We start from the raw sequence: 25,989 nt of genomic DNA on the forward strand, positions 1-25,989 counted from the left end.
TAGCCCGCTCTATCCATAATCCAAAGGGTAAGTGGAAAGAACCAACATAAATGTAAAGAGAAAGACTTACAAAAAAATCCTACAAGGTTGTCATTTCACAGCTCTGTAAAAAAACACGTTGCTGTAGTCTTTATCCACAAAACAAGACCTACAGCCCATTAATTATCTTTCTGGGAGTCCTTAGTTCTGTCTCAGATGGTGTAAGGTAAATTTCAGAACATTGCATGGTACTTTATAATTGGTCTAGTGAGATCAGACCTGTATACAGATTGACAGCCCTTGGCATGACTCCCGACTAGTGTAAAACCAGGTGGGTAATGCCATATGATCTGCAGATGGTAGTTGCCACAATGGAGTATCAAATAAAAGCTCATCATCTACAGAGATTTCAAAGTCTTGTATTATTTGCTGTTGCTGCCCATCAATAGTGTACAACACTGGTGGTGGTGTGGGGGGGTGTCAATTGTCAGAATGCTGCGTTTCTGACACTGAAGGCAAGGTCTTTTCTAGTGTGTACGGTGCATGCAGTGTTAAATACCATCTCAAAGGAAAGAGGTCTCAGTGGAATTAAGGACACTGCTTCCAAGTCTGCTGTCACTTCCATATTTGGCAATCTAGATACTGAAGTGGTAGAAAACTACTTCCCACTGTAAGCTGTGCAAATCTCTTCTGTTAAATGTAGGAACATGTTTTTCACATCCGCTGAAAATAGCCAGCTGGCAGGTAAGCTAATAATGTGTGCATGTGGGGGGGGGGGGGGGGGGGGACAGGACAAGAAACAAACACGGTTGTAGGTAAGGATTATTTCAGCAGGGAGAGGCAAGAAACAAGGTCCAACAGAGTAAGCTTAGAAGCAAAGTAACGGGCTGGACCCAAGGGAGACATTAGGTATTAGTGTGTATATTAGCCTTCCAAATCTAGCTCCTACTGCTCGTGTCGCCTCCATTTCTATTCCTCCTACTTTATCATTTCACTTATAAACTGTACATATATGTTGGATATACATTTGATGTAATTGTTTGTCACATTTAGCTGACTCATAAATGTTGTCATTGGTCATTATTTGATCAGTGTTCTGCCCCAGTAGAATAAAGACTTGTTTAACAGAACAGGAAGACTAAAAGGAACATTTAATTCTGGCTGCATTCCTTCTCTCTGAATAGTATGGGTATTTGTATTACAGCAAGGGAATGAATTCCCTGCGTTTCCTGAATGCTTTTCAAGTATCAGATGGTTCTAAAAATAGTATAGCCTGTCACATTTCACGTCACAAAAAAAAAAAAGAAAGAAAGATAAGGATGGGCAGGAAAAAAATCCAGAGGAAGCCTCAGAGGACAATTATACCTTAGCCAGCTTGGGCCTTCAGAGGGGAAGATAGGTGGCTGTTTACGTGGAAAGAGAGGATTAGCACAGTGAATGGTAATAGGCACTTAAAAATTCAGCAAAGCCCCAAAGAAGACACTTCACAAAATGAAAATGTAGTGCGGTAACCTGTTCAAAAATTAGACTGTATAAAATAGGTGGGCCCCAGGGCACTGCAGAAGGCTGTCAACACTGATGAAAACAGAAAACATGCTGCTAGAAAGAACTTCTGGCAGACTGCTCCTTCATCCATTCATTTTCACATACCTCATTACAACATTATGGGAATGTCAAAGCCTAGTGCAACTACCAATGAGTGCAAGTTTTTTTGAGCTCATACTGGACAGGACACTGGTACATGGTACAACACACAAGTGCACTCATTCATCACAACACACAAAACTACAAGCAATTTGGAAGATCAATCAATCTACACTACATCTGGGAAACACCCAGAAGACTATGTACGGAAGGCACCCTTGCTCAGAACCAAACAAAAGAACTTCTTATTCTGTGTATCACCTGGTGTCCCCTTGTCAGGGATTGCAAATGCCTTGCTTTACTATTACTACACCTTCCAAGATGGACATTCAGCATACAGCAAATGTCATTACAGAGTTCAATTGTAACTTGAACTACCTACCATGAAATTATATAGAAAAGGTTTAGCTAACGTGATTAAAATAGTGACATTTTTGAAGGAGGTCATAATAAAGAAAGCTGCATGCCTTTTAATAACAGGCAATAAAGCCCAGCATGCTATGCAGCTATACCTCTCAACCTCTTTTAAGCACAAGAAGTCAGGACAAAGCTACAAATAAACAGGGGGCAAAGGTCCAAAAATCTATACAGATTTTAAATTACTGTTCTTATAAACTTAGAAAGTTGTTAGGATAATAGGTTTTGTGTTACCGTGTATTTTTTTGAATGATACAATGTCTGAAAATAAAATATATGTTATGATTTAGAGAAGCTGATCCTCAAATAATTGCCAGAAAACCAGAACTTTCATGAGGAACAAAGAAATATCATCATCATCTTCTTTCGGCTGTTCCCGTTAGGGGTCGACACAGCAGATCACCTGGTTCCATTTCTTCCTGTCCTCTGCATCTGGCTCTGTCACACCAACCACCTGCATGTCCTCTCTCATCACATCCATAAACCTTATCTTAGGCCTTCCTCTTTTCCTGTTACCTGGTAGCTTCATCCTTAGCATCTTTCTCCCAATATACTCAGCATCCTTCCTCAGCACACGTCCAAACCAACGTAATCGTGCCTCTCTGGCTTTGTCTCCAAACCTTCCAACCTGGGCTGACCCTCTAATATACTTACTGCTAATCCTGTCCACCCTCGTCACACCCAGTGCAAATCTTAACATCTTTAATTCTGCCACATCCAGCTCAAACTCCTGCCTTTTTGTCAATGCCACTGTCTCCAACCCATATAACATAGCTGGTCTCACTACCCTCTTGTAGACCTTCCCTTTCACTCTTACAGGTACTAGTCTGTCACAAATCACTCCTGACACTCTTCTCCACCTACTCCATCCTGCCTGTACTCTCTTCTTCACCTCTCTCTCACACTCACCGTTACTCTGAACTATTGACCCCAAGTATTTAAACTCATCCACCTTCGCCACTTCTACTCCTTGCATCCTCACCATTCCTCTATCCTCCCTCTCAATCACACACATATATGAGGAACAAAGAAATATACAAGGTAAAAATCTGGACTCTTGAGAAGCTTCACTAGCAATGTCACTGTGCAAGTTGCTACTCTGTATTTTTGTTAGTACTTAACTGTTGTATTCCTGCAAGTTTGGTCCTGCTACAGGAATTCTACGATTTCCTTTGTTTAAGTGACAATACAAACATGGTGTGTTTGAGACATACTTGGCTGACTTCCCACAGAACTTTGCAACTCTTGGTTCAACTAAGCCTCTGAAGTGATTTCCTTGTATCATGTACCATCCAGACACAAACTAGTACTTTTATTTAAAAAAAAAAAAAAAAAAAAAAAAAAAATCACACTTCCAGAAACAATTTTAGTGATTGACTACTGACTTTTTATTTGTGTATTTATCTGTATTTAAGGCTAAAATTACTGCATTGTCTAGCTAGTCTGTTAAAACTTGTTTTGTGGTAGCATACACTCTCAATCGTTGGGCTCCTATTAGCAGAGCGAAAGACTGTAAACGTGAATACGAAAAAAGCAACACGTATTGCACGATATAGGGAAACGAGCATCCAAAACAACGAAAATTGAATTGTTGAGGTGCAATGGTTGGTCCGTCTGCAGTACAGCTCCGTAAGGTAAGTGTGCGATAAATAGGACTTTAGGGTTAGGATGTGGGTTAAGGTAAGTTAATAGATAGGTAATGTATGTAAGACAGTGTAGTATTAGAAGTAGGGTTTTATTTAGCTGTATGTATGTGTATTATTTATTTGTTTTGGGTGTATGTCTGTAGGGGAAGTGTGCGGTAGTTACGGACCTTAGGGTTAGGGAGGGGTTAAGGATAATGCATAGTTAGTTGTGTATGTGGGGTTTAGTGTAGGGTTAGAAGTAGTGCTTTGGTGCTTTACTTTAGGTTAGAAGTAGGGTTTGGTTAGTGTATGTATGTGGTTTATTTATTTTGTTTGGGTAGGTAGTATGTAGTGGGTGGTGGGGTTGGCCAACTGACAGTTCGTTATTTTATTTTTCGCTGTTTAGTGCATTCGGGATTTTTGCGGTTCGCATTATAGGTGTCGACGTTAAGTTATTCACTTAAAGGGTTTTTCGATTTGCTAATATAAATCCTCAATCTTTTTGTGCTTTTACCTTAACAAGACAGGGATATTCCATCTGGTAGCAGTAAGTGGTGGCCTGGTCCGAGCTGGAAAATGTAGAAGTTAACCAATAAAACTAGCACTGGGACTGTAACCTGCAGTTTAGTGACTCATTGCACAAAGGCAAGCTAAGAGCAGCTAGCTTGCACATCAGGTAGTGATAACAACATATCCTAACAATATTCAACTCTAGTCCATAATCCTAGAGACTATTCTAGATTATCTCTATAAAAGCCAGTACTCAAATCCTAATAGCCTACACTAATACAGGCCCAGACAACATGGATATGCAATTTCCAAATGTTTGTGTAGCTAGCCTGGTAGATATGAACATCCTAAGACAATGTAGTAATTGTCTCATGTTCACTGGCATTTTAATCCTTAAAAACAAAATGTACATACACTATTCCCCTGGAGGCAAAAATCTCACATATGAAAAAGGCTGTCAAGAACAAACACACTACATCCACCAGTGTCCCACCACACACACAGACCATCTTATGTTGAGGCATGAACTTTCCCAAACCTCAAAGACCTGCTAACCCTGCAAACAATGCCTATCCTCAGCAATCTCTAAAACATATACCAAAAGCAACACCAAACACCACACATAAGCCAATGGATATCCAAAAACAAAGCCCATACGGCAAGCAAACAATTTACCCAGGACTCTTACCATAAGGGACACTACTGTACGACACAGCTTCCCCACTTACCAGACTGGAGAAGGAGATTACAGTCAGTTGTTTATCTGGAGCCAGGATCCACCAAGTTACACACACTCTCAAATCATTGCACCACAGGTACCAAGATGATTCTATCATAGTCCATGTGTGAGTAAATGACCCGAGGGCATACATGTCGAAGATTATATGGAAAAAAAAAAAAGAAGTTATGTCTTACCATAAAGTTCCATCTGTGTTGTAGACCTTTATTCATTCATTATTGTTAGGACTTCAGTTCCATCCTTGGAACAGACACAGCCGTTACCAAGCTTGAGCCAGCCAAAACTCTCAGCTAAGACTTACCAACAATGCCTCTCTCAGTCTCTTCAGATAGAGTTTGCCGGCCATTACAGTATAGAAGTAATAAATGAGACAGTAGGAGGATCTGTCTGAGCAAATACCTTAACTAATAAAGAAATCCTAAAGTCCACCAGGAGTCCAGGCAGGGGGAAGGAGGGCGGGAAGTAATGAATGAATAAAGATCTACAACAAAGATGGAAATTTATGGTAAGACCTAACTTCTTTATCTGATGCTGTAAATCTTTATTCATTCCTTACTGTTAGGACAGAGTCCCCAGCTACTTGAGTCCTGGGTGGCCCTAAGGAAGGACATTCCTGGGCACCATAAAACCAAAAGATGCTCGTCCCCTGGAGGCCAAATCCAATTTGTAATGAGCGATAAAGGTATGATGTCTTGCCCAAGTGGTTGCTGCGGAGATATCATCCATAGAAGCCCCGGATTGAAAAAAAAAAAAAAAAACACTAAAGTAGCCTTCGATCTAGTAGAGTGAGCTTTTATTCTGGAAGGTAAAGACACACTGTTCTGGTGGTAGATGAAAGTAACAGTGTTTCTCAGCCAAGAAGATAAAGTTATTTTGGAGACAGGCCTACCCAATCTGGGTCCTGCAAAGGCCACAAACAACTGATACGTTTTTTTGAAAGATTTAGTTCTGTCCAAATAGAAACGAAGTTGCCTATGAACATCAAGGGTATGCAAAAGCTATTCCCCTCTATTTGAATGATGAGGGAAGAAAACCGGTAAGTCAACAGACTGATTAATGGAAAATCCAGAAATGACCTTGGGCAAAAAAGGAGGGGTTAGTACGTAGGGAGACTCTTTCCCTATGAAAAACCAAGTAAGGTCTCTTGACCCTCAAGGCCTGTAACTCAGATACTCTTCTCATTGAGGTAACAGCTACTAGAAGTAGAGTTTTCCAAGACAAAAATTTCATATCATACGAGTTAGAAGGCTCGAAAGGAGGACTTGTTAACGACTGAAGCACCAATGTCAAGTCCCAAGGCTCTATAGGAGGCTTGACATGTAATACTCCTTTCATGAAGGTTTTGCACAGTTGGTGTAACATAACAGAAGAATTGTCAATTCCATTGTGAAAATTTGCAATAGCTGCTAGACGCACAGTAATTGTCGATGCTGAAGCTCCTGCGTGTAATACGGTAGTCAGGTATTGTAGGATCTTCTGAACAGGCATGGAAAAAGGGTCCAAGTTATGATCTTTGGCTCATGTAGAGAACCTAGCCCACTTACTAGAATAAATTTTCCTGGTGGAAGGTTTGTGTGAAGTCAAAAGAATCTCGCTAACAGGAGATGAAATACCAGGTAGCCTGGCAATCATCGGAAGTGGAGAAACCAAGCTGTGAGCTTGAGGCTTTTGAGATTGGGGTGAATCAGTGCCTGGGGATGAGACAGCAGACCTTGCGATCGATCCAGCATCCACAGACTGTGAATCAGATGAAGCCATAGGAAAGGGAACCAGACTTGAAGGGCCCAATAAGGAGCAATGAGGATCACTCTGCTTCTCAATCTTTGAGCATTTTGGAGGAATTTCGGGATTAGATGAAACGGGGGGAAAGGCATACAACAGACCCAGGAGTCAATCGTGGGTCAGAGCATCCCTCGGTGACTCCCCCTGAGGGGGGGGGGATCAGGGCAAAGTAGCTTCTGCATTTGTTGTTTAGGGGAAAAGCAAACAGGTCACAGCAAGGCATACCCTAACGGTGGAAGACCTGATCACTATTATAGGACGGAGGGAACTTGTGAGGCATCAGAATGTTCCTGCTCAGATTGTCCGCAATAAGACTAACTCCCGGGAAAGTGCATTGCTATGAGAAAGGGGTGGAAGCCATCGCCCAGTGCCAAATTCTCATGGCCTCCTGACACAGGGGGTAAGACCTGGTTCCACCTTGTTTGTTGATGTACCAGACGACTGACATGTTGTCCGACTGAATTGCAGTGGTTCTGGAAGGAAAGGATGTGTGAAATGCTTGCAACACTACGAGAACTACTCTCAAGTCCAGGACATTCACGTGCAAATTGGCCTCCATGGGGGACCAGGTGCCTTGGACTGTCTTTCCCTGGAAATCCCCCCCCCACCCTAACAGGGAAGCGTCCGAGGTCACCGTGGCCCTGGGCTGGGGAAGGCAGAATGGTCAACACCAAAGATTTGATTCTGGCATCATCCACCAAAGCATTTCTTTCTTGCAAAGGTTTGTAAGGCGTATCATGTGGTCGAGTGGATGGGTTAAGATCGACCATTGTGATGAAAGGAGCCACTGTACTAGTGTCATGTGCAACCTCGCCAGTGGAACTAAGGTAATGGTTGCTGCCATAGATCCCAATAACTATAGTACAAGGCAAGCTTTGTGGGAGGAGGACTTGAATCTGGCTTCTTATTTTTGAGAGCCTGTGAGGAGGAAGGGAAGATTGACAGGACAGTGTGTCGAAGATCGTTCCTATGAATTCCAGTACTCTTGTTGGAAACATTTGTGATTTGTCCATGTTGATCGTGATACCCAAGAGAAGAGCAAGGCCTTGAGTGTAAGAGAGACTGAGAATGAGAAGATTCCTGGTCAAGGTGGTAAGGAGCCAATTGTCTAAATATGGAAACACCTGGAATCCTTGTAGTCTGAGATGAGCCACTACGACTACCATACATTTGGTGAACACTCGGGGCTGTCACGAGACCAAAGGGCAATACCCTGAACTGATAGTGATTGGCTCCCAGTCAGAAGCGGAGAAATCTCCGGCAGCATTTGACTATCTTTATGTGGTAATATGCGTCCAGGAGGTCTATAGAGCACATCCAGTTGTCCTTCCCAAGAAAGGGGAGGATGGACTGTACTGTGACCATCCGGAATTTTTGAGGTTTTATGGATTTGGTACGTAAGCTGAGATCCAGGATAGGTCTCCAATCCCCTGTCTTTTTTGGCACTAAAAAGAACCTACAGTAAAACCTGGATCCTCTCTAGTTTGGTGGGACTGGGTGGATGACTCACTCTTAGCAGCTTTTTGATTTCTAAGGCTGCAGCCTCCCTCTGACGGAGTGGGACATCAGGGAGTCATTTTACGGGTCTGGGAGTAAGACTGAATGGGATATGACAGCATCTGGATGTTATTCTCTGCACCCACGCATCCGATACGAGTTGCCAGGCCTGCAGGTGCAGGGAAAATCGACCTCAGACTGCTTCCAGAGGAAAGCAAACAGTCCGCTGTTCAGGAGCACTGGTAGGGTCAGCCAGAGAAGGAATCTATAGCGCCCTGGTTGCGTGGATCCCCTCTGCCCCGAAAGGGGCGTCTTCTGGATCAGTTGCCCCTCTGCCCCTGGGGAATTGCTCATCACGAGTGTCATGAAAAGAGCCTTGGGACTTCTTGAACCACAATTTCCCTCTCCTCTGTTTCCTGGAACAGGATCTCGGGGGGGGGAATTGCTCATCACGAGTGTCATGAAAAGAGCCTTGGGACTTCTTGAACCACAATTTCCCTCTCCTCTGTTTCCTGGAACAGGATCTCGGGGGGGGGGGGGTGGAAAAACATATGCCCACAGCAGACAAAGTCCTTCTGTCCTCCTCACTGCGTGATAGTCTCTCTTACTTTGGAACCAAAAAGGGAAGATTCATCAACAGGCGCGTTGACAAAGTAATATTTAAAGGGGTCTGCAAAATCACACAAACGCATCCAAGCATGTAGTCTCATGACGATGCCTGATGCGGCTGCTAGAGCAGCCCCCTCGGTTGTGTGAGAGATCAAACTCATCAAGGAGTTATAGATGGATTCCAGGGTAGCCAGCTGAGAGGCAACAGTATCACTCACCTCGTCAGGCAGTACCCCCCACCAAAGAGGCAGACATTTCTGAGATTAGGTCTCTTTGGAGGCGAGTAAAGTGTGCCAGATAATTCAGAGATTGAATGGCAAAGGTCATTGAAGTGTAGGCCCGCTTCCCAAGTCTGTTCATAGCCTGAGACTCTCTGTTTGGGGGATGAACAGTGGAACTATCTTCTGCCCGTTCCCTCTTGGTAGCCACCGCCTCAACCATGGAATCAACTACTAGCTGCTTGGACCAATTGGGCTGGTCTTCAGGGGGTGGATAAAATTTTATCTAACCTCTGGGGGACAGGTTCTATGCTGTCTGAGGCCTTCCAGGCACGCTGCACAATAAGTTTAACAAGCTCATCCGCAGGTGGGGTCACCCAGGAAGTAGATGGCAAAGCATGAAAGGCCTGCAAGAACAGATTCCTCCGAAGAAGGGTTAGAGGGCTTCTAGTCTCTCCTCTGCTTGAGGATCTCGAAAATGTCTCCAAATGAGACATCTTCTGGGGGAGACTGTGGGGACTCTTCTCCCTCATTGCAATCAGTGTCTTCAGTGATGGATTCCTCAGAGGAATCAAGGTGCATCCTCTTGCATAGTTTCTTCCGGGGTGGCTCCCCAGTGGGATCTTCAGAGGCGGACTCCAGAGAAAGGGTTTCCTTCAAGGGAAGTTCTTGCGGCTCCCGTGCTCAGGATCCCACAGTAGGGGGTTGGGACAGCTGCATACTAGAGGGGGGTTCAGATGTCGATGCCAATGGTCTCAACTGTGAGCCTGTTGCGGCAAGGACCCTCTGCATCACCTGGAAAACAGGCCTGCCCGAGGAGGGATGGGGGCCCGGAATCGAGAAGGCCAACCTTGGAACCGGGGTCATACCCCACCCTGAAGAGCCTGCCCCCCCCCCCCAAGTGAGGAGCTCCGAGAAAACCAGTAGCTGCCGGGGGAGCCGTGGCCAGATACGGCACCACTGAAAAGATAGGTGCCGAACTAGGAGCCACACTGCCGACAGTCCAATCACTGCTCCAAGAGTGCGCCAGTTCCAATGGAGTCGCTGCACCAAGAGTAACTGGTGTAGACAGGGAAGCCTCTGCAGCTTGAGCAGAGACAGAATGCACTGGGCTGGCCATCTGTACCACTCCAGGACCTGGGAAGAGGCTGGAAGAGGATATACAGGTGAATATGCCATGACAACTTCCAGTCCAAGAGGGAAGGAAGACCTAGCAGGGGTGGGTAATCCTCTAGCTGCCAAAAGCTGGTACACAACCCTCACTACATCCTGGTGGATCTGAAGAAAACTGCTGAAGGAGATTCAGGTCTCTCAAGAAATGGACTAAACTGGTGTGTCCCAAAAAGGGGTCATAAGTGGGAGAATATCTGGTTCTGGGAAGGTGTTCAACCTTCGGAACCGACGGTGTCAGTGTTAGTGGAGCCGTATGAGATATCGGCGCAGGATGCGGGTACAGTAGTCAAAGCCTGTGTCAAAACCAAGGTCGGCATTGAGGAGGATGGTGCTGAAGTTGGTACAGTGGTTGGAGTCAGAATTAAGGGCGGCACCGAGGGAGAAGACATGGAGCCTGGTGCCGAAGTAGTCTGCACAGAAGGCGCGGGAGAAGCCCGGTGTCGACTCGGTTCCGAGGAGGACGGAGATGTCGGAACCGAGTGACTCCATTTCTCTTTATGTTTCTTATGCTTAGGAGGTGGTGAGACCTCAGTCCCAGAAAGTGCCTCCGAGGAAAGAAAGTATACAAATTTACAGACGAAAAGAATATATATGGAAAAACTGACTAGAGGAGGTAGCAATATAGATAAATCACAAAAACGCTACACTTAGCTTGAGAGAGAAGGCTCGGCACATCGGACGAGGAATGTGGCAAACGAGATCTGAAGAGACTATGAGAGGGGCATTGTGGGTAGGTCTTAGCTGAGAGTTTTTGGCTGGGGCGAGCTTGGTAACGGTTGTGTCGGTTCCGAGGACGGAACCAAAGCCCTAACTGTAAGGAATGAATAAAGATTTACAACTTCAGATGAATCATTATGGACCTATCTGAACATGTGTCTCAGTGTGATATGTGCCTTGCATTGAGCAGCATTCTAACTTCACCAAGGATAATGCCACAGTATGAACAAAAAAATGAATGACAACATCTGGCTTAAGTTTTGGTGTCTATCTATTGGAATTTAACATTTGTCAGCCTGGGAGGACAGTCAACAGACCATGTTGTTTTTGCCAAAGATGGTATCCCCTTTGGGCTTCTGGATTTTGGCACTGCATAAAAAGTGTTGAGGGGTGGATATCATTTTAGCCAAAGTGATGAACCTACAGATGTAGCAAATCAAACCCAAAGGAACCTAAATGTGTTACTGCACAATGACAGGAGCCTTAAAAGCTCTCTTCACTCTGGAGAATACAGACATCTGTGCAATTACCAAAACACAGTTTAAAGCCACAGAAAGTACTCTGAAGTGCAAAGCTACAGACTCTTCTACAAATTTGGACCATTAGCTGCACAGGCAGATGTCTTTATCTACATTAGCAACAAGTACACCTCAAGGGTGGTTAAGCAGGACGATACCCTGCAGTTCATACATGTGCAAATCACTTTAGAGTCCCTTACCCTATCTTAGCAATCTACAGGTCACCATCTATGTCTCACGAATCCTACAACTCTTACATAGACATAGGCACTCTCACCTTAACCAAACATTCTATTCATGGGAGATGCTGTCGAGCACTACACCCCCCCCCCCCCATGTCATATCCTCACTGGTGATGTCTGATCACAAAGCTATCGCAGTCTAAATAAAAATAAACTTGGAAAAAACAGCAAAACCAGTTACTGTTAGAAACTATTATAAAGCAAACTACATCCAATTAAACAGGATGTCAAAATTCAGTGCCCAACCCAGAGTTCACAACAGCCTCTGCAGAACTATTCACAGAAACACTGAACAAATGTGTAAATGTCTCAATAGAGGCTGTTGTAACTACCAGAAGTAAGCCTGAAAAAAACCCCAAAAAACAAACCACACTGTTGGAGTCTTAACAGTGTACAACAAAAGGAAAAAATCATGGTCAAAGTCAGAAAAGCACAGCTCTCATAATGCAAATTCCTCACTGATAAAAATAACAAGAAACTAAGTGGACTAACTAAAAGTCAACAAGGCCAATTACAGGGACAAGACAGCTTCTCAGGCCAAGGACAGCTACAAGACCCTCTACAGCTACATCCAAAACCTCAAGGGAAACGTACAACAGTGTGCTGAACTGGGTAGTAAATGGCAGTACATTCACTGAGCAGAGTGACACAGTGTATCTGCTGGCCAACAAATTCACCTCAGACTACCTCACCACCAAACCTTGCGAAATCCCTACCAGCAGCCCCCTCCCCCAAACTATCAGTAGGGAGCAGGTCATAGTGGCACTCATTAAAACTAAAAGTGCAGCTTAAAAGGGGCCAAACAATATCCCAGGTTGCTTCTAAAATAGCCTGAAACATGACCTATCAGGACCACTAGTCACTTTCCAACTACAGCCTCAAAACAGGCTAAATATCAAGCGAATGAAGGATGGCAACATTTATCCACCTTTACAAACGCGGGCTATCAACTGACCCTGACTACAGATCCATTTTGTCTGACTGGTCTAACATGCAAAGCCATTGAACAAAATTATCATAAAAATGATCAACAAAGACAATGGCAATCTAGAGACACTGGACCCATTCCAGTTTGGTTTTGTCAATGGAAGGTCATCCTACTTAACCTAGAAGACTTCTTTGAGATAGGAACCAAGGCAAAGGATGAAGGGAAAGTGGTGCATTAACCCCTGCCTAGACCTGGCTAAGACAAAGGATGAAGGGAAAGTGGTGCATTAACCCCTGCCTAGACCTGGCTAAGACAAAGGATGAAGGGAAAGTGGTGCATTAACCCCTGCCTAGACCTGGCTAAGACATTCAACACAATACCCCACTCAATGTGGACAAACTCACTGAACTAGGCATAAATCCCTATACAACTCATTGGACTGCCAGCTGGCCAACAGTATTCAAGACATCAGGACTGGAAAGACTACAGGCAAGTTACCAGTGGATTATACCAGGGCTAACGCGTATTTGGCATCTACTTTTTGGAGGTCAAGGTTAACATCAAGGGTCTCTGGCTAACCAAGTTTGCAGATGAATGCAAGCTGGGAGCTGTAATAAACTCCCCCATGACACTAACATTCTGCAAGAAAGTCTAACACAGACAAATGACTGGTGCCAAAGCCACAGATTATAATGCACTTTGTATAATGCATTATAGTGCCTTTTGAGAAAATATCTATAGCCAGATATACACCCCACCCCATGACTCAGGACACCCACTCCTCCTACCTGAACCTACTTGACTCCCATCAAGGTACCCCCAACACCCTGATCCTTGGTGACTAACTACCCCATCACAGACTGAGTGAACTATTCCTGCACTAATACACTCACCCAACGATTCCTTGACTTCTTCAATTCTAATGCACTAGACCAGCTCATTTCATCCCCCACAAGGGAATATAACAACACCCCCCAAGCCGTAACCAGACTAAAAAAAACTTCTAAAAAGCTGACTACAACCTCCTAAAGGAAGGTATCGGGTAGCTTCATACCATCAACCCCCCCCCCCCGATAATGCAGACAACTATGCTGAACAGCATGCCAATGCAGTATAGAAGCACCTGTACAACTGCAAGGAGGAAACACAAACTTATATGGTGGACATCCTCAATCAACAGGCTTTACAACAAACGGAAAAAACTGTTGTCCAAGGGTAAAAAGGAACAAATTCCAAATTGGAAAAACTCCTTCCTCAGCCTCAACAAGCAACTTAGATCACTAGTGAAAACCTCCAAAGGCAATTACGAACTGAAACTAGCCTCTGAAACAAAGGAAAACAATAAAGCTTTCTTCAGTTATGTTAGGAACCTCCATGGCAAAGCCCAGGTTTGTTCCAAATTAATACATAATGGTACCATTTACATTGATCCTGCTGACTTAGCCAACCTGCTAGCAAACAGGTTCAGCGCAAACTTCACCCCCTGTCCCCCCAAGGCCCAATCGACATCCCCGATACTTGTCCCACAATAGGTTCAGTGCAAACTTCACCCCCTGTCCCCTCAAGGTCCAATCGACATCCCCGATACTTGTCCCACACTTCACATCTCTGTAGCTCAAGTGTTAAAGGCCCTAAGGCAAGGAACACAGCTTTCATGGGACCCGATATTATCCCAGGTTGTATTCTGCACTATATCCACGAACTAGCTTTGCCATTGAGCACCCTAGTCAACCACAGCCTAAGTACAGGCTTCATTCCAGCACAGAGGAGAACTGCCATTGTCATCCCATTGCACAAAGGTGAGGTTACTACTGACCCTGGAAATTATCACTCCATTAGCTTGACATGTCTGATCTGTAAAGCCAGGGAGTGCATTATTATGGAACTCCTAAACAAGGACAAAGGCAATCTCCTAGCACTTGACCCCACCCAGTTCAAATTCGTCAAGGGCAGATCTTGCCTGTTGAACCTAGTTGACTTCTTTGAGACCGTCACCAAAGCCCTGCATGAGGAAAAGTCAGTACATACAGCTTACCTCGACTTGGCCAAGGCCTTTGACACAATCCCCCACTTCTGACATCATTGAAAAGCTAACACAACTTGGGGTAAATCCCCATCTCATCAGGTGGATGGCCAACTAGCTCACCGATGGGTCCCACAAGGTCAAAACAGGTGCCTCCACCTCCAACAGCAGACCTGTCACGAGTGGTGTTCCCCAGGTATCTGTCCTGTACCCCCTACTGTTTGGCATCTACTTCTCAGCGGTCCAGGCAAAGACAAAAGGCCTACAGCTGACCAAGTTTGCGGAAAACTGTAAGTTGGGTTCTGTCACTGACTCCACAGATGATGTTAACATACTGAAAGAGAGTGTCACAGCAACAAATGACTGCTGCCAAAGTCATGGCCTTAAGTTAAATGCAAAAAAATTTATCATCATACCATTCGGCAAAAACACTGCCCCTACTGATTACCACATCAACAGCAACCCAGTAAGCACACAACCTGTGGTGAGAGACCTGGGTACTCAGGTTGACAACAATCTCGTATTTAACCATCATACAGCGGGCAGTGGTCAGAAAAGCCTTTTACTCGGTTCATCTCATAAGTAAGGCGACTGCATCCAGAAAAAAAAAAAAAAAAGGTTACTACCTTTCTGTACTCCTCTCTCATTAGGCCAACAATTGAGTACAACACCCTGTTTGGGATGCACCTCCCCAAACACCTGCACCAACTGGAAAGACCACAAATACCTCACAAAGAGAATCCATGGCTTCCAACACATCCTATTGGGACAGGCTCAAAACGCTATCACTCTACTCGGCATCATACAGCTTGCTCAGAAGTGATCTGTGTCTCGCCTACAAGGCAATATCAGACCCCGCCCTACTACAGATGCTCCATATCCATAAGTCTACCTCGTCGCGCATTACCCACTTAAAAGGCCTAAATCTGCGACATCAACAAAACCTGCTGGAGAGACAGGTTTGTCTCCCAAAGGCTGTCCTGTATCTGGAATAGACTCCCCATACATGTCAAACAGAGCACCTTGCTAACCCTCTTCAAGAGCAACCTTGATGAGTGGATGGGAAGCCACAAATTTTGTACCAGGAGTTCCACCCGTGTCCCTCACTGAGACGACAGGTGCCAAGTGAGATTTCTTTTTTGAGGATAAACTCTTGGCTAGGCTTGTAAGGGTGCCAGGGCCATTAGCCTAGTAACAGCCTATGAACCTATACTGTCCAACTTATAAGTAAGGATATGACAATCAGGTCCAAGGAAGTTGCGGTATCACTCTACTCATCCCTTATCTCAAACCCATCAAGTACAATGCCCCTTCAGCATGTACCTCACTAAGCACACACAACAGTTGGAATGCCCAAAGAAGCCCCTCAGCAAGAGAATCCAGGGTATTAACACACTATACAGATCACCTTACAGCCCTGTCTCTGTAGATCTCCTAGGGGATGTTGACAAGCAATCTGTGCTTGGCATATAAAGCATTGTTAAATCTAGCCCTCATTGAGCTTTTGCACATCCGCTAAGCAAGTAGCTCCAGAAACACTAGATTCAGGAATTTGAAATTTGCTTGGGAAATAAACAGAACATGCTGACAAGACAGATATGTGACTCAAAGGATCCCCCTGTTCTGCGATAGGCTCCCTACTATATTCAAATGTAACCTTGACCACTGGTTGGGAAATTGTAAATTCATCCCTGGGCTGGCCTCCATGTTTCTAATATAGAGACCGACAGTAAACATTGCCCAACTATAATGGATGGGTAATCATAACTTCATTCCCGAGCCCCCCACCCCCCATGTATCTTACAGACTGAGGCCAACAGTAAACATTCCCCAACATATTCCCCCCACATAACTTTTTAGCAACCTCCTAATCCCCCAAATTAAGACGCATGTTAAGTTGCATGGCTAGGCCTACAATGGCCCCAGTGATCATTAGCCTACTACATACCCCTCACATGCCCAGATTTTTGCTTCATATTTTTGACCTGCTCCTCATAAAATGTGTAGTTTACTAGCAAATAACCGAGGATAGATAGAAGTCACTAAATGATACATTTGAGTTTCAGACTTCAAAAAAATGCATGCTTACACAAATCCTGTTACTCTAGCAATTTTTAAGTTTACAAGAGCAACATTTAAAATCTGTCCCTATTTTGGGACCTTTGTCACCCCCATTTATTTTACACTTTATCTAGATGTCGTGTTCCAAGAGGTGTGGCCTAATATACATTTATGGCTCTAAGTTAACAGATAAACGTGGAGGTAGTGCCTCACTCACATCAGTACGTACAGTTATACAAAAACGGAACGTGGCTTTCAATACTCCTTCTTCTAGCTTTAGTTTCGTCCCAGGCACGGGAAGTTATTAAATTAGACAGACCGCTATGATCTTAGTCTACTTCTGCAAGAAGGAAAGCTGTCTGCAAGCCGCTGCACAAATACAGCCGTTTGGAATAAAAATCTTAGAGTGACGAAATAATGCAAAACCTTTCCTTGGAAATAAAAGCTAACCAAATGTCACCGTACGTATAAAGGTAACTGACACTCATCAGATTTTCGTAAAAAAAATCATGGCGGGCACGCCCATACCTGCGCGAACTCGGTGGTGGGTTAATACACTTCAATTACGCCCTGTTTCTTTGATTACCAGTCCTACAATAAAAAATAGAGATTGGTATACTAGTGTAATAAACGCCTTGAGAGTTGTTTATCCAACAGAGTCTTTTAGTTCCTACCAAAGGGCGCCTTCTACTAATATGCCTTACTGTTTCTTTAAGATATACGGGTGACGATTAGTACGACGTAAGCAAGCAAATACACACTGAGGAAAATGGCGGAGATAAACGGGTAATCTCCAAGTGTAGTACCTCGCGGGCGGTTCTGCGCAGGTTAGGGCGTGTCCACAGTGACTGGCAGGTCCGTGTGACAACGCTATGTTGAACTCATTTTAATGAATTAAATGTTTAACCTTTTTAACGTGGAATGTAAAGGCAGCAATTTGGAGTATTTGCGAACTCAAACACAGCTCTCAGCCTTCCATCTCCAAAACTAGGAACACTAGCTCTCATAATAATGAATAAATGGGTAAATTGTGGAACACATATTAACCGTTTTCTATAGTAGGATTATAGGACGGTTAAATACGAATCAAACATTCCTAACACCGAATGTGTGGCGGACACGTTCAACGTGGAACATGAACAAGTTTTTGCACAGCTTTGACTGAGGATTTCTGGAGGGAGAGGGCATGCCTCTCTTCTTGATAGGATACCGTCAGTTATGCAGCACTATTCTGAATTTGATCGAGGGCTGGAAGTTTGTAGGGTAACTTCCAATGGGCGGAGCCTTAGCTTTTTGATGGAATCAAAATAGGGTTTTCACAGTTCAAAGGTTTCTACCACTGGAACCATAGGGGTTACTATAAGAAGCGTAATTGCCACAGTCTTTAGCACAAACTATTTTTGTACTGATAGTATTCTTTGTTTTAAGTTTTAAACTGGATTTTAAAGTTACAGTAAACACTATTAAAACTCGGTATCTTTACAACTTACTGTTTTTTTAATAACCAGTTTTAGTTGTGTAAATTGGAACCATTTCCTTTCCTTTAGACCAAAATTGCCAGTCCTGTCCTCCAAACTTATAAGCAGCCAGTTGTATTCCTTTCTCAGCATGTCTACCTGGTTTAGCTCCTTTCTTTTCCACTTCTATTTTTAAAGTTCACAGGTTCATAGATTAGTACTAGGCTTAGCTACGCTTGTGGGCCATTTTAAGCCTAGCCAATTACCCCATCTAAGAATCAAACCCTGTATCTTGTATTTGTAAGGTAAACACTTTAATCAGTATGTCAACCTCCCAATCTTTGCCCTGTATTTGCAGTAGGTTTCTTTCACAGACTTATACATCCACCCACATGGGTGAGCACTCAATCAAATCTCTAATTGCCACCTTTTACATCCTTTATATTCCATAATCCTCCGTGACGTGTCACTGTACCAGTCCTCCCCCCGTCCTCTACATTTTCCTGCGTACCCATTACAATTGTTAACATTGCTGTCTGCAGGTACATCGGAAAGTTGTGCATATTTAATCCTCCCCATTTTTCCCCCAGTCATAATCTTTTTTTTTTTGCTGTCTTACTACTTATTCTATGAATAATTGACAATTCCTTTTGTATCTTTTGTACCCTTTTGTATCTTTACCTAATGGTAGGTGATTGCACTATCTGCACCACATTTATTTTTCTACTAGTTTATTGGATTTAATAAACTGTCTACGCAATAATTCATTAAACTGGGTTAGTGATTCAGTAACTTTTTTGCAGCATCTGGTTTAGAAAGTCTACCGGGTCTATAATAAGATATACAAACATATGCTGCATAACTACCTCCAGGCAAGTTAGAGAAACATCATTTCACCTGTCGTGTGTCTTTGGGGTGCTAATGGAAACCAGAGTAGACTTGAATAGACCCCACACAGACACTGGGAGGATGTGCATATTTCACAAAATGTTGGTAAATGGTAAAAGGCCTGTATACCAGACTTAAACCTGCTTTCATTCAGTGATTGAGCATGATTACACAGATTACTAAATGGCTAATCAAAGAGTTAAGCAAAGACAGGAATTTATATGAGACGGCTGACTAAGCAGTGATCTCAAGTATTGCCTAGTTTTGTCTGAATTCCGATTTCTTAAAGATAAAGTATTCTTAATTTTTCAGCACGTTACTGAAGTGGCATTCTGACTTTCAGTTTTTGTCATAACTGCTGCTTGTATATACACACACACACACACGTGCACAGCTGGTTTTCTAATGCTTCTTTGCTGTATTTACTAATTCTTTTCATCTCTTTCATATGGTTACACCAATCAGTGATGATGCTGGATTACTTGCTTCGTGGGGTTTTTCTTTCTTTTCTGTCAGCATGGATAGTGGAATCTGGGGTGGGCAGGGATTCTACACATGTCATTTTCCTATGGAAATTTCACTATTTTGGAGCACTATTTTTCCATCCCGCATAATAATGCTTAGTATTAGTATGCTGAATCATTCTGCCTGCATGGACAGTTGCATTTCCCTGCAGTAAGATGACCATTGGATACCTTTTTATGAGACTAATATACCTTTTTGTGGGACTAACAGATTTTATGTTTAACATCTTTCTTAATGACTGGCTGTAGGTTTTGCTGTAACATGGATTCGTTAGAACCTCCACCCCTATTCACATTTATTGGTCTGAGATGTATCGCGATATACCCAGTAGCCAAAATGTTTGCACCCTGTCCACTAGTTAACATGTAAACTTGAAGATCAGGTTCAAAGCACCCCAATACTTTCTAAAATATAAAAATTGGCTGCCATCAAGGAATCCTTTCCTAAATAAAAAAAAATCTTTTCTATTTTTAAATTTAAATTTCAAGAAACTCTCATTTACTGTACTTGCCAAATTCAGATTGCATGCACTGTGGCATTTGCCGTTGTGATTAAACTGTGCCAGTCATGGTTTACTGTCATAAATTCGAAAATCAGAATAAAACGTGTTTGAATTTTTGAATTTAAACATCGGAAATGAACATTTCCGTGTGTCCCTAATGTCGAAAACAGATGTGTATTGTCGAAAATGTCGCTTGCGACATTTTCGACAATACACAGCACTCCCACCCGTCCCGTAACTCCCTACCTAACTAGCCAAAACTCACAGTTATGCAGGGGGGCAAGCCCCCCTGCACCCCCCCTGTGGGGGGCTGCACCCCCCCACACCCTCTCTAACTTAATATTCCAACTCTGAGATCGCACTACAGTGAGGAAAGGGATGTATTTCCCTAACCGTACTGTACCACGATCCCCTCACATGAGCGAACGTTATAATTGCGAATGCACAGTCCATTCGCAATGATAACGTTCGCTCACATCACCTGCCGAACTATGAAGTATTCGAACATCTGTTGTTCGAATACTTCATAGCCGTGCAATTGCACGTCGGCATTGTGATAGTAAACCGCCAGTCACACGTTATTGCAATTATACAATTACATCATTTAAGAAATTGCTTATTTTTCTTAAATGATGCCTTTGTGTAATGGTGCTGTAGTGTTTCTCTGTATTCTTCTCTGTTTGATATATTTCACGAGTATGAGGCTAAGTTCCCACACTTGCACAGTACATCAGCACTGTTCAGTAAAAGCAGTGGAGAAAAGATTCTTGGTGCAGGATGCCTTCTTAATGTTCTGTTTCATTTTCAAGTTGCATTTAAACTTGTTTTGGTACTTGCTTAGTATCGCAAGCACATTCCAAAAGGTCACATATTTAAAGACGTTTCCTTCAAGTTATATTTTGCTGTACGAATTGGCTTTCATTCTCTTCTTTTCACTGAACAAGCGTACACTTTTCACATCCTATCCTGAAATTTAATTTCCTGTGAAGTAAATAGTCTGAATCGTTTCAATCGATAAAGCATACTACAAGGACACAGTGCAGAGATAACAAACAAAGGATTAAGTTACAAAAGTACCAACTTTTAAACCCGTCTGCTCATGTACAGAGCAGATGGTCGCAGGATAAAGGAGACGTGTCTATAATTTGTATAGAATGTGAAGTTATATTAGGTTTATCGACCACAGTGAAACCAGCTGTAATGGTATGCGAAGCACAGCTTTCCCATTGAAATTTCTTTATTTTACAGTAATGTTAACTCTTAGAAATGGGCATCATTCAACTCTTCATGCTAAACGGCTGTTAGTATACTGATTACTCAACAGTTATTAGGAGGGTGACCTAATGGTTAAGGTGTTTGACTTATAAACCCAAGGTGCATGGTTCGAGTCTTACAAGGGAAAATTAGCTAGGCTTAAAATGGTTTGCAAGGGCAGTTAGCCTAGTACTAACCTATTACATTTGATAGGATGTGAAAAGTGTATGCTTTTTCACTTAAAGGAAGAGAATGAAAGTTAATTCGTACAGCAACGCATGAATTGAACATGGTTGCGGTAATGCGCAAGTACATGTGCTTTGTAGGTTGTTTAGAATCAGTTTGTGTGTATTCTCAGTGAGAAGTTTTCCTCTTTCCTTGCTTGCTGCAAAGACATTGCACTATCCTTTTTCTCTGTGTGGTTTTAATTTTTTTTTCTCTACCCAATGAATACATGATATGACGATTGTAGAAGTTGTACTATAATTTTGGAAGTGGCATACCATAAAAATATAAATTTTATGTTGTATTTCATGGGGTAGTACATTGGAAGTCCTTAAATATCTTGAAGTGTAGGCAACTTTTTTTTTTTTTGTGCGTGTGTCTAGTGCCAAAAATCACAAGTTCTTTGTCAAGGTGTTAATGTATTCAGCAGACAGATATTAGGAGGAAGAGTGATGTACATAGAAGTGCATTTGTATTTTAAATACATTGACTGTATGTACTGTTAAAATGTGCTCAAATTTGCGAAACAAAAAAATTATTGGAGTAATTAAAAAAACAAAAAAAAAAAAAAAAAAACTGATGCCCCTGAGCAATATACCTCCCTTTGCTGGTTCCTGGTGAGTGCCAAGTTCTTTAGCACTGGTACCTGGAGCAACCTTCTCATTGGCCTAGAATGATTACGTACTTTGCAGACTTTAGGGATTTTCAGTATTTTTATTTGCTTTAGCGTGGTATTTATTCAGTGGTGCCAGTTTAACTTGGTGCTGCATCAAGTCCTCATTTTCACTACTAAAGTTATAGGTTCATAGGTAGGTACTAGGCTATCGGCCCAAGGGCCTACGTAAGCCTAGCCAACAAGATTCCCTGGCTTAACACCACCCAAGAAAGTTATTTTCCTGTGCCACTGTCAAGCAGAGACACAGAAGTGATCCCCGGGGTGTATTTCCCATTTCCCATCCACTCATCAAGATTTTTCTTGAAGAGTGCTAATGAAGAACTTTGCTTGACATAGATGGGTAGCCTGTTCCAGAGTATGGGAAGTCTCTGGGACAGGAATCTATCCCTCCAGCATGTCTTGTTTATTGTGGTGGCAAGGTTTAGGTCCCTAGAGCATGTAGTTCGGAGGGATTGGGATTTCTTTAGGTGTAGCATGTCCAACAGCTCTGGGTTTGACATAGCTTTATATGTTAGGCAGAGATCACCTAGGAGTAGGCGATATGCTGCGGAATAAAGCTAGAGTTTTTTGAGACAGTCAGTGTAGGGCATTTGTTTGAGGCCAGTCATCCTCTTTGCGAGGTACTTCTGTGGCCTTTCCAGCTGCTGCAGATGTCTTGTGAGGTACATTCCAAAAGGGGCGTTGTACTCTATAATGGGTCTAATGAGTGTCGAGTAGAGGGGAACAATGACCTCTCTCTTTCCTGGATGAGAACCCTTTTATGATGAGGTGTGCCACGTAGAAGGACTTCTGACTACTGTGGCGATGTGACTGTCAAAGGAGAGAGTATTGTCCACCTCGGTCCCAAGGTCTCTTATCATACATTCGGTGTTAAGTAGATTGCTGCCTATGTGGTAGTTCATGGGTACAGAATTTTTACCAAAGGGGATGACACTGCACTTTTTGGCATTGAGCTTGAGGCCATGGCTCTGAAACCAGACATCTGTCTCAGCGAGGCCCTTCTGTAGGATGCCCACATCATTTGGGGACTTGACTATGGCTCCTAGTTTGCAGTCATCTGCGAACTTCGTTAGCCAGAGGCCTTCTGTGTTAGCCTGTACTTCAGAGAAGTAGATACCAGACAGGAGAGGTCCCAGGACTTAACCCTGTGGTACTCCACTTGTCACTGATTTGAGGTCAGATTTGGAGTCTGCAACTTTTAGTGTGCATTCTTTTCATTGAGCCACTTGGCAAGCCATCTTGTGACGTAGGGATTTATACCTAGTTTAGTGAGTTTAGCTGTAATTCCAGAATGGGGGATGGTGTCGAAAGCCTTGGCCAAGGTAGGTTGTGTGAACCACCTTACCCTCCTCTACCGCTTTGGTGACTGCCTCAAAAAAGTCGATCAGGTTCAGGAGGCATGATCTGCCTTTCACAAACCCAGTCCAGGTTACATGGTTGAAAAGTGTGGTATGAGTTATAGCCTGATAGTGCAGGGGTGCTCTCTCGAGCCTTGAACCAGGTCTCGGTCACTGCACAGATATCTATGTTCTCCATTTTAAGGAGTGCCTTGAGTGAGTGCATTTTGAGATTTAGACTTCTAGCATTGTCTCTTAAAAAAAAAAAAAAAAAAAAAGAGTATATGGGTGTACATTAACAAGTGACATTGATTTATCACAGTGATTGGGTCTCCCCTGAAAAGAGGACACTGGCCTAGTGAGGCTAACCTATTCATTTTATGTGCATATGATTAGTCTTTTGTACTCTGAATTTCATTGTTTGGTGTATTTTTTTATACTTTCTATTCTCTAATTAGAAGTTCTAAATCCAGACCAAATTTTTCTCTCCTGTTCTTAAGATGAGCTCCAGTCTTCAAGCACAGGCTGCCCACCTGGCAGACTGGAGTTTAAAGCTCCAAACATGATTTGGAAAGGCATCTTAGTGATAACAGAGCCACAAGTTCATAAAGGGCATAATTTGTTGCCTCTTCATCCACCTAGAAGATTTTTTGTAGGTCTCAGCTGGGTTGGTGAGACTTTGGTCCTGTTGGATTCCCATGTTGTTCAGTAGTGTGCCCAGCAGACTTCTGAAGACGAGATGCAGCAGGGTACTGGTGTAGATGTCCTGCCTCTTAGTAACAGTAGGGATACCATTTCAGGCCAGCTTCTGTGCAATCCCATTTCCTTAGGAGGTTGTTTTGGGAAGATGCTGTCTTTCCTGATGTTATACTGTTGAGGTCTTCCCGTGTGATGCTTGCATTATGAATGGGCTGTCTTCTTAACTTGTTAAGATTTCATCAGTGATGATTGCATTAGGCAACTCAGAGTATCTGTAATAGTTGAGGCACCCTTAAAAACATAAGAAGTTTGCAGCAAATCACAAGGCCCCTCCTTCTTCCAAATGGGAATCATGCACTGGGTAACTGAAGATCAGTATGATATGGGAGTTTTCTCTTTGGCACCTTTTAAAAGTGGGTTATTAGGTCATTGTTTATCTTGACTTCCTGAATTTGTTTCATTGCCAAAGTAATCTCTTCTGCTGTCAATCTACTCTCCAGAGGAGACTGGAAGGTACATGGCAGTTGCCTGTGCTTTATGTAATGATCCTGATGTGTTGTTGAACACACCTGTACTACTTACAGCCTGTCATTTAGTCCAGCACTTTGCTCCTTAAGTTACCTAGGTTGCCTGTAAAGTGTATGAATGCTACAATAGCTGCATTTTATACCAGTGCATCTGGATGTTTCCATGCTTAAGTAAGTGGCTTTTAGTGACCCAAGACAGTTATTCTGGAATTATGTCCCATTCTTGTTTTATGACCTGGGAGTTGCAGTAGGTGGTGACTATATATTTTCACATTCTGGTTCATCTAATTTTTTATTGTATGTTTTTTTCAATAGCCTGAAGCATTGATTCTGGGTTTGTGTTTTCTGGTCTTCAGAAATTGTGGTTCATGAATTCTAGCTTTGTTTGATTTTTCTGGATGCTGTCCATTTCTGTCGTAGTAGCTAGCAACACCAGAGTTCATGTGAGAACTCTTTGGTAGATGCAAGCCAGGATGTGTTTGTGGAATACAGAATATAGTATCGGAGTGTATACAATACTAGGAAGTCCCTGTTTTGGTAATTTTCCTATTCTCTGGACTGAAGCCATACCCTAGTTCTCTCCTGCATCTAGTTAATAGTGGCAGGAGTTTAGGCCACCTTCTGTCCACTGCTGACATTGAAAATTGTCACTGCCTGCTATGTATTTCTCAACTGTAGCTGAAGGTTTACTGCCCTGCTATAGTGTATCCTTGCAGTGGCTGCTGTTTACTGTCCTGTTGTGTGCAGTCTTGATGCCTTGCATTTGCTTTTCTGCTCTGTACTTGGTGACATTCTAGCCTGTTGACACTTTGACTATGGAGTATTGTCTGTTTTATTATCTGTCTCATAGAATCCAATAACATTTTGCTTATTGTATTAATCACTGCATGAAGTTTTGGAGATGTTGGTTATTGTTGTGGCATCTCCGCTTGCTGCTTAGTTATACATTGATAAATTTACTGTATTGACCACTGCGTTACTTTGAGTATCTCTTGGTTTATTGTGTTGCGACCTCCATGGCTGTTCATACAAGATTACTAGGCTAAATACTTAAGAGCAGTTACAAGCCTAACCAATATAACCCAGTTTTGTCTAGTATAAGGTCCGTAGGGGCAAGAGGATGTCATGGATGTTTGCCTATATATTGAGTATTTTGCTGATTGGCCCTGTCCGTAAGGGACGTAGGCACTACCCTAGGTGTGAATTTGCTATTTCCC

The 25,989-nt window shown here is 43.0% G+C and overlaps 1 protein-coding gene across 3 annotated transcripts in view; it reads right to left on the bottom strand.

The window, feature by feature from the left end:
• JAGN1 (jagunal homolog 1) overlaps positions 1–17,452 on the bottom strand; it is a 145,780-nt gene extending 128,328 nt beyond the window's left edge. The window contains exons 1-2 of one of the 3 annotated variants that reach the window (XM_044071648.1): positions 17,357–17,452; positions 17,211–17,273 (exon numbers count right to left, since the gene is read on the bottom strand). The gene's annotated coding sequence lies outside the window, so the exon portion shown is untranslated. Of the gene's footprint in view, positions 1–16,899; positions 17,177–17,210; positions 17,274–17,356 lie in introns of those variants that run through there. The other 2 variants (XM_044071650.1, XM_044071647.1) reach the window with 2 other exon arrangements.
• Positions 17,453–25,989: the final 8,537 nt, after the last annotated feature.

This window comes from Protopterus annectens, chromosome 5.part0 (assembly GCF_019279795.1).
Source record: "Protopterus annectens isolate FY-2018-M chromosome 5.part0, PAN1.0, whole genome shotgun sequence".
Lineage (NCBI taxonomy): Eukaryota > Metazoa > Chordata > Ceratodontiformes > Protopteridae > Protopterus > Protopterus annectens.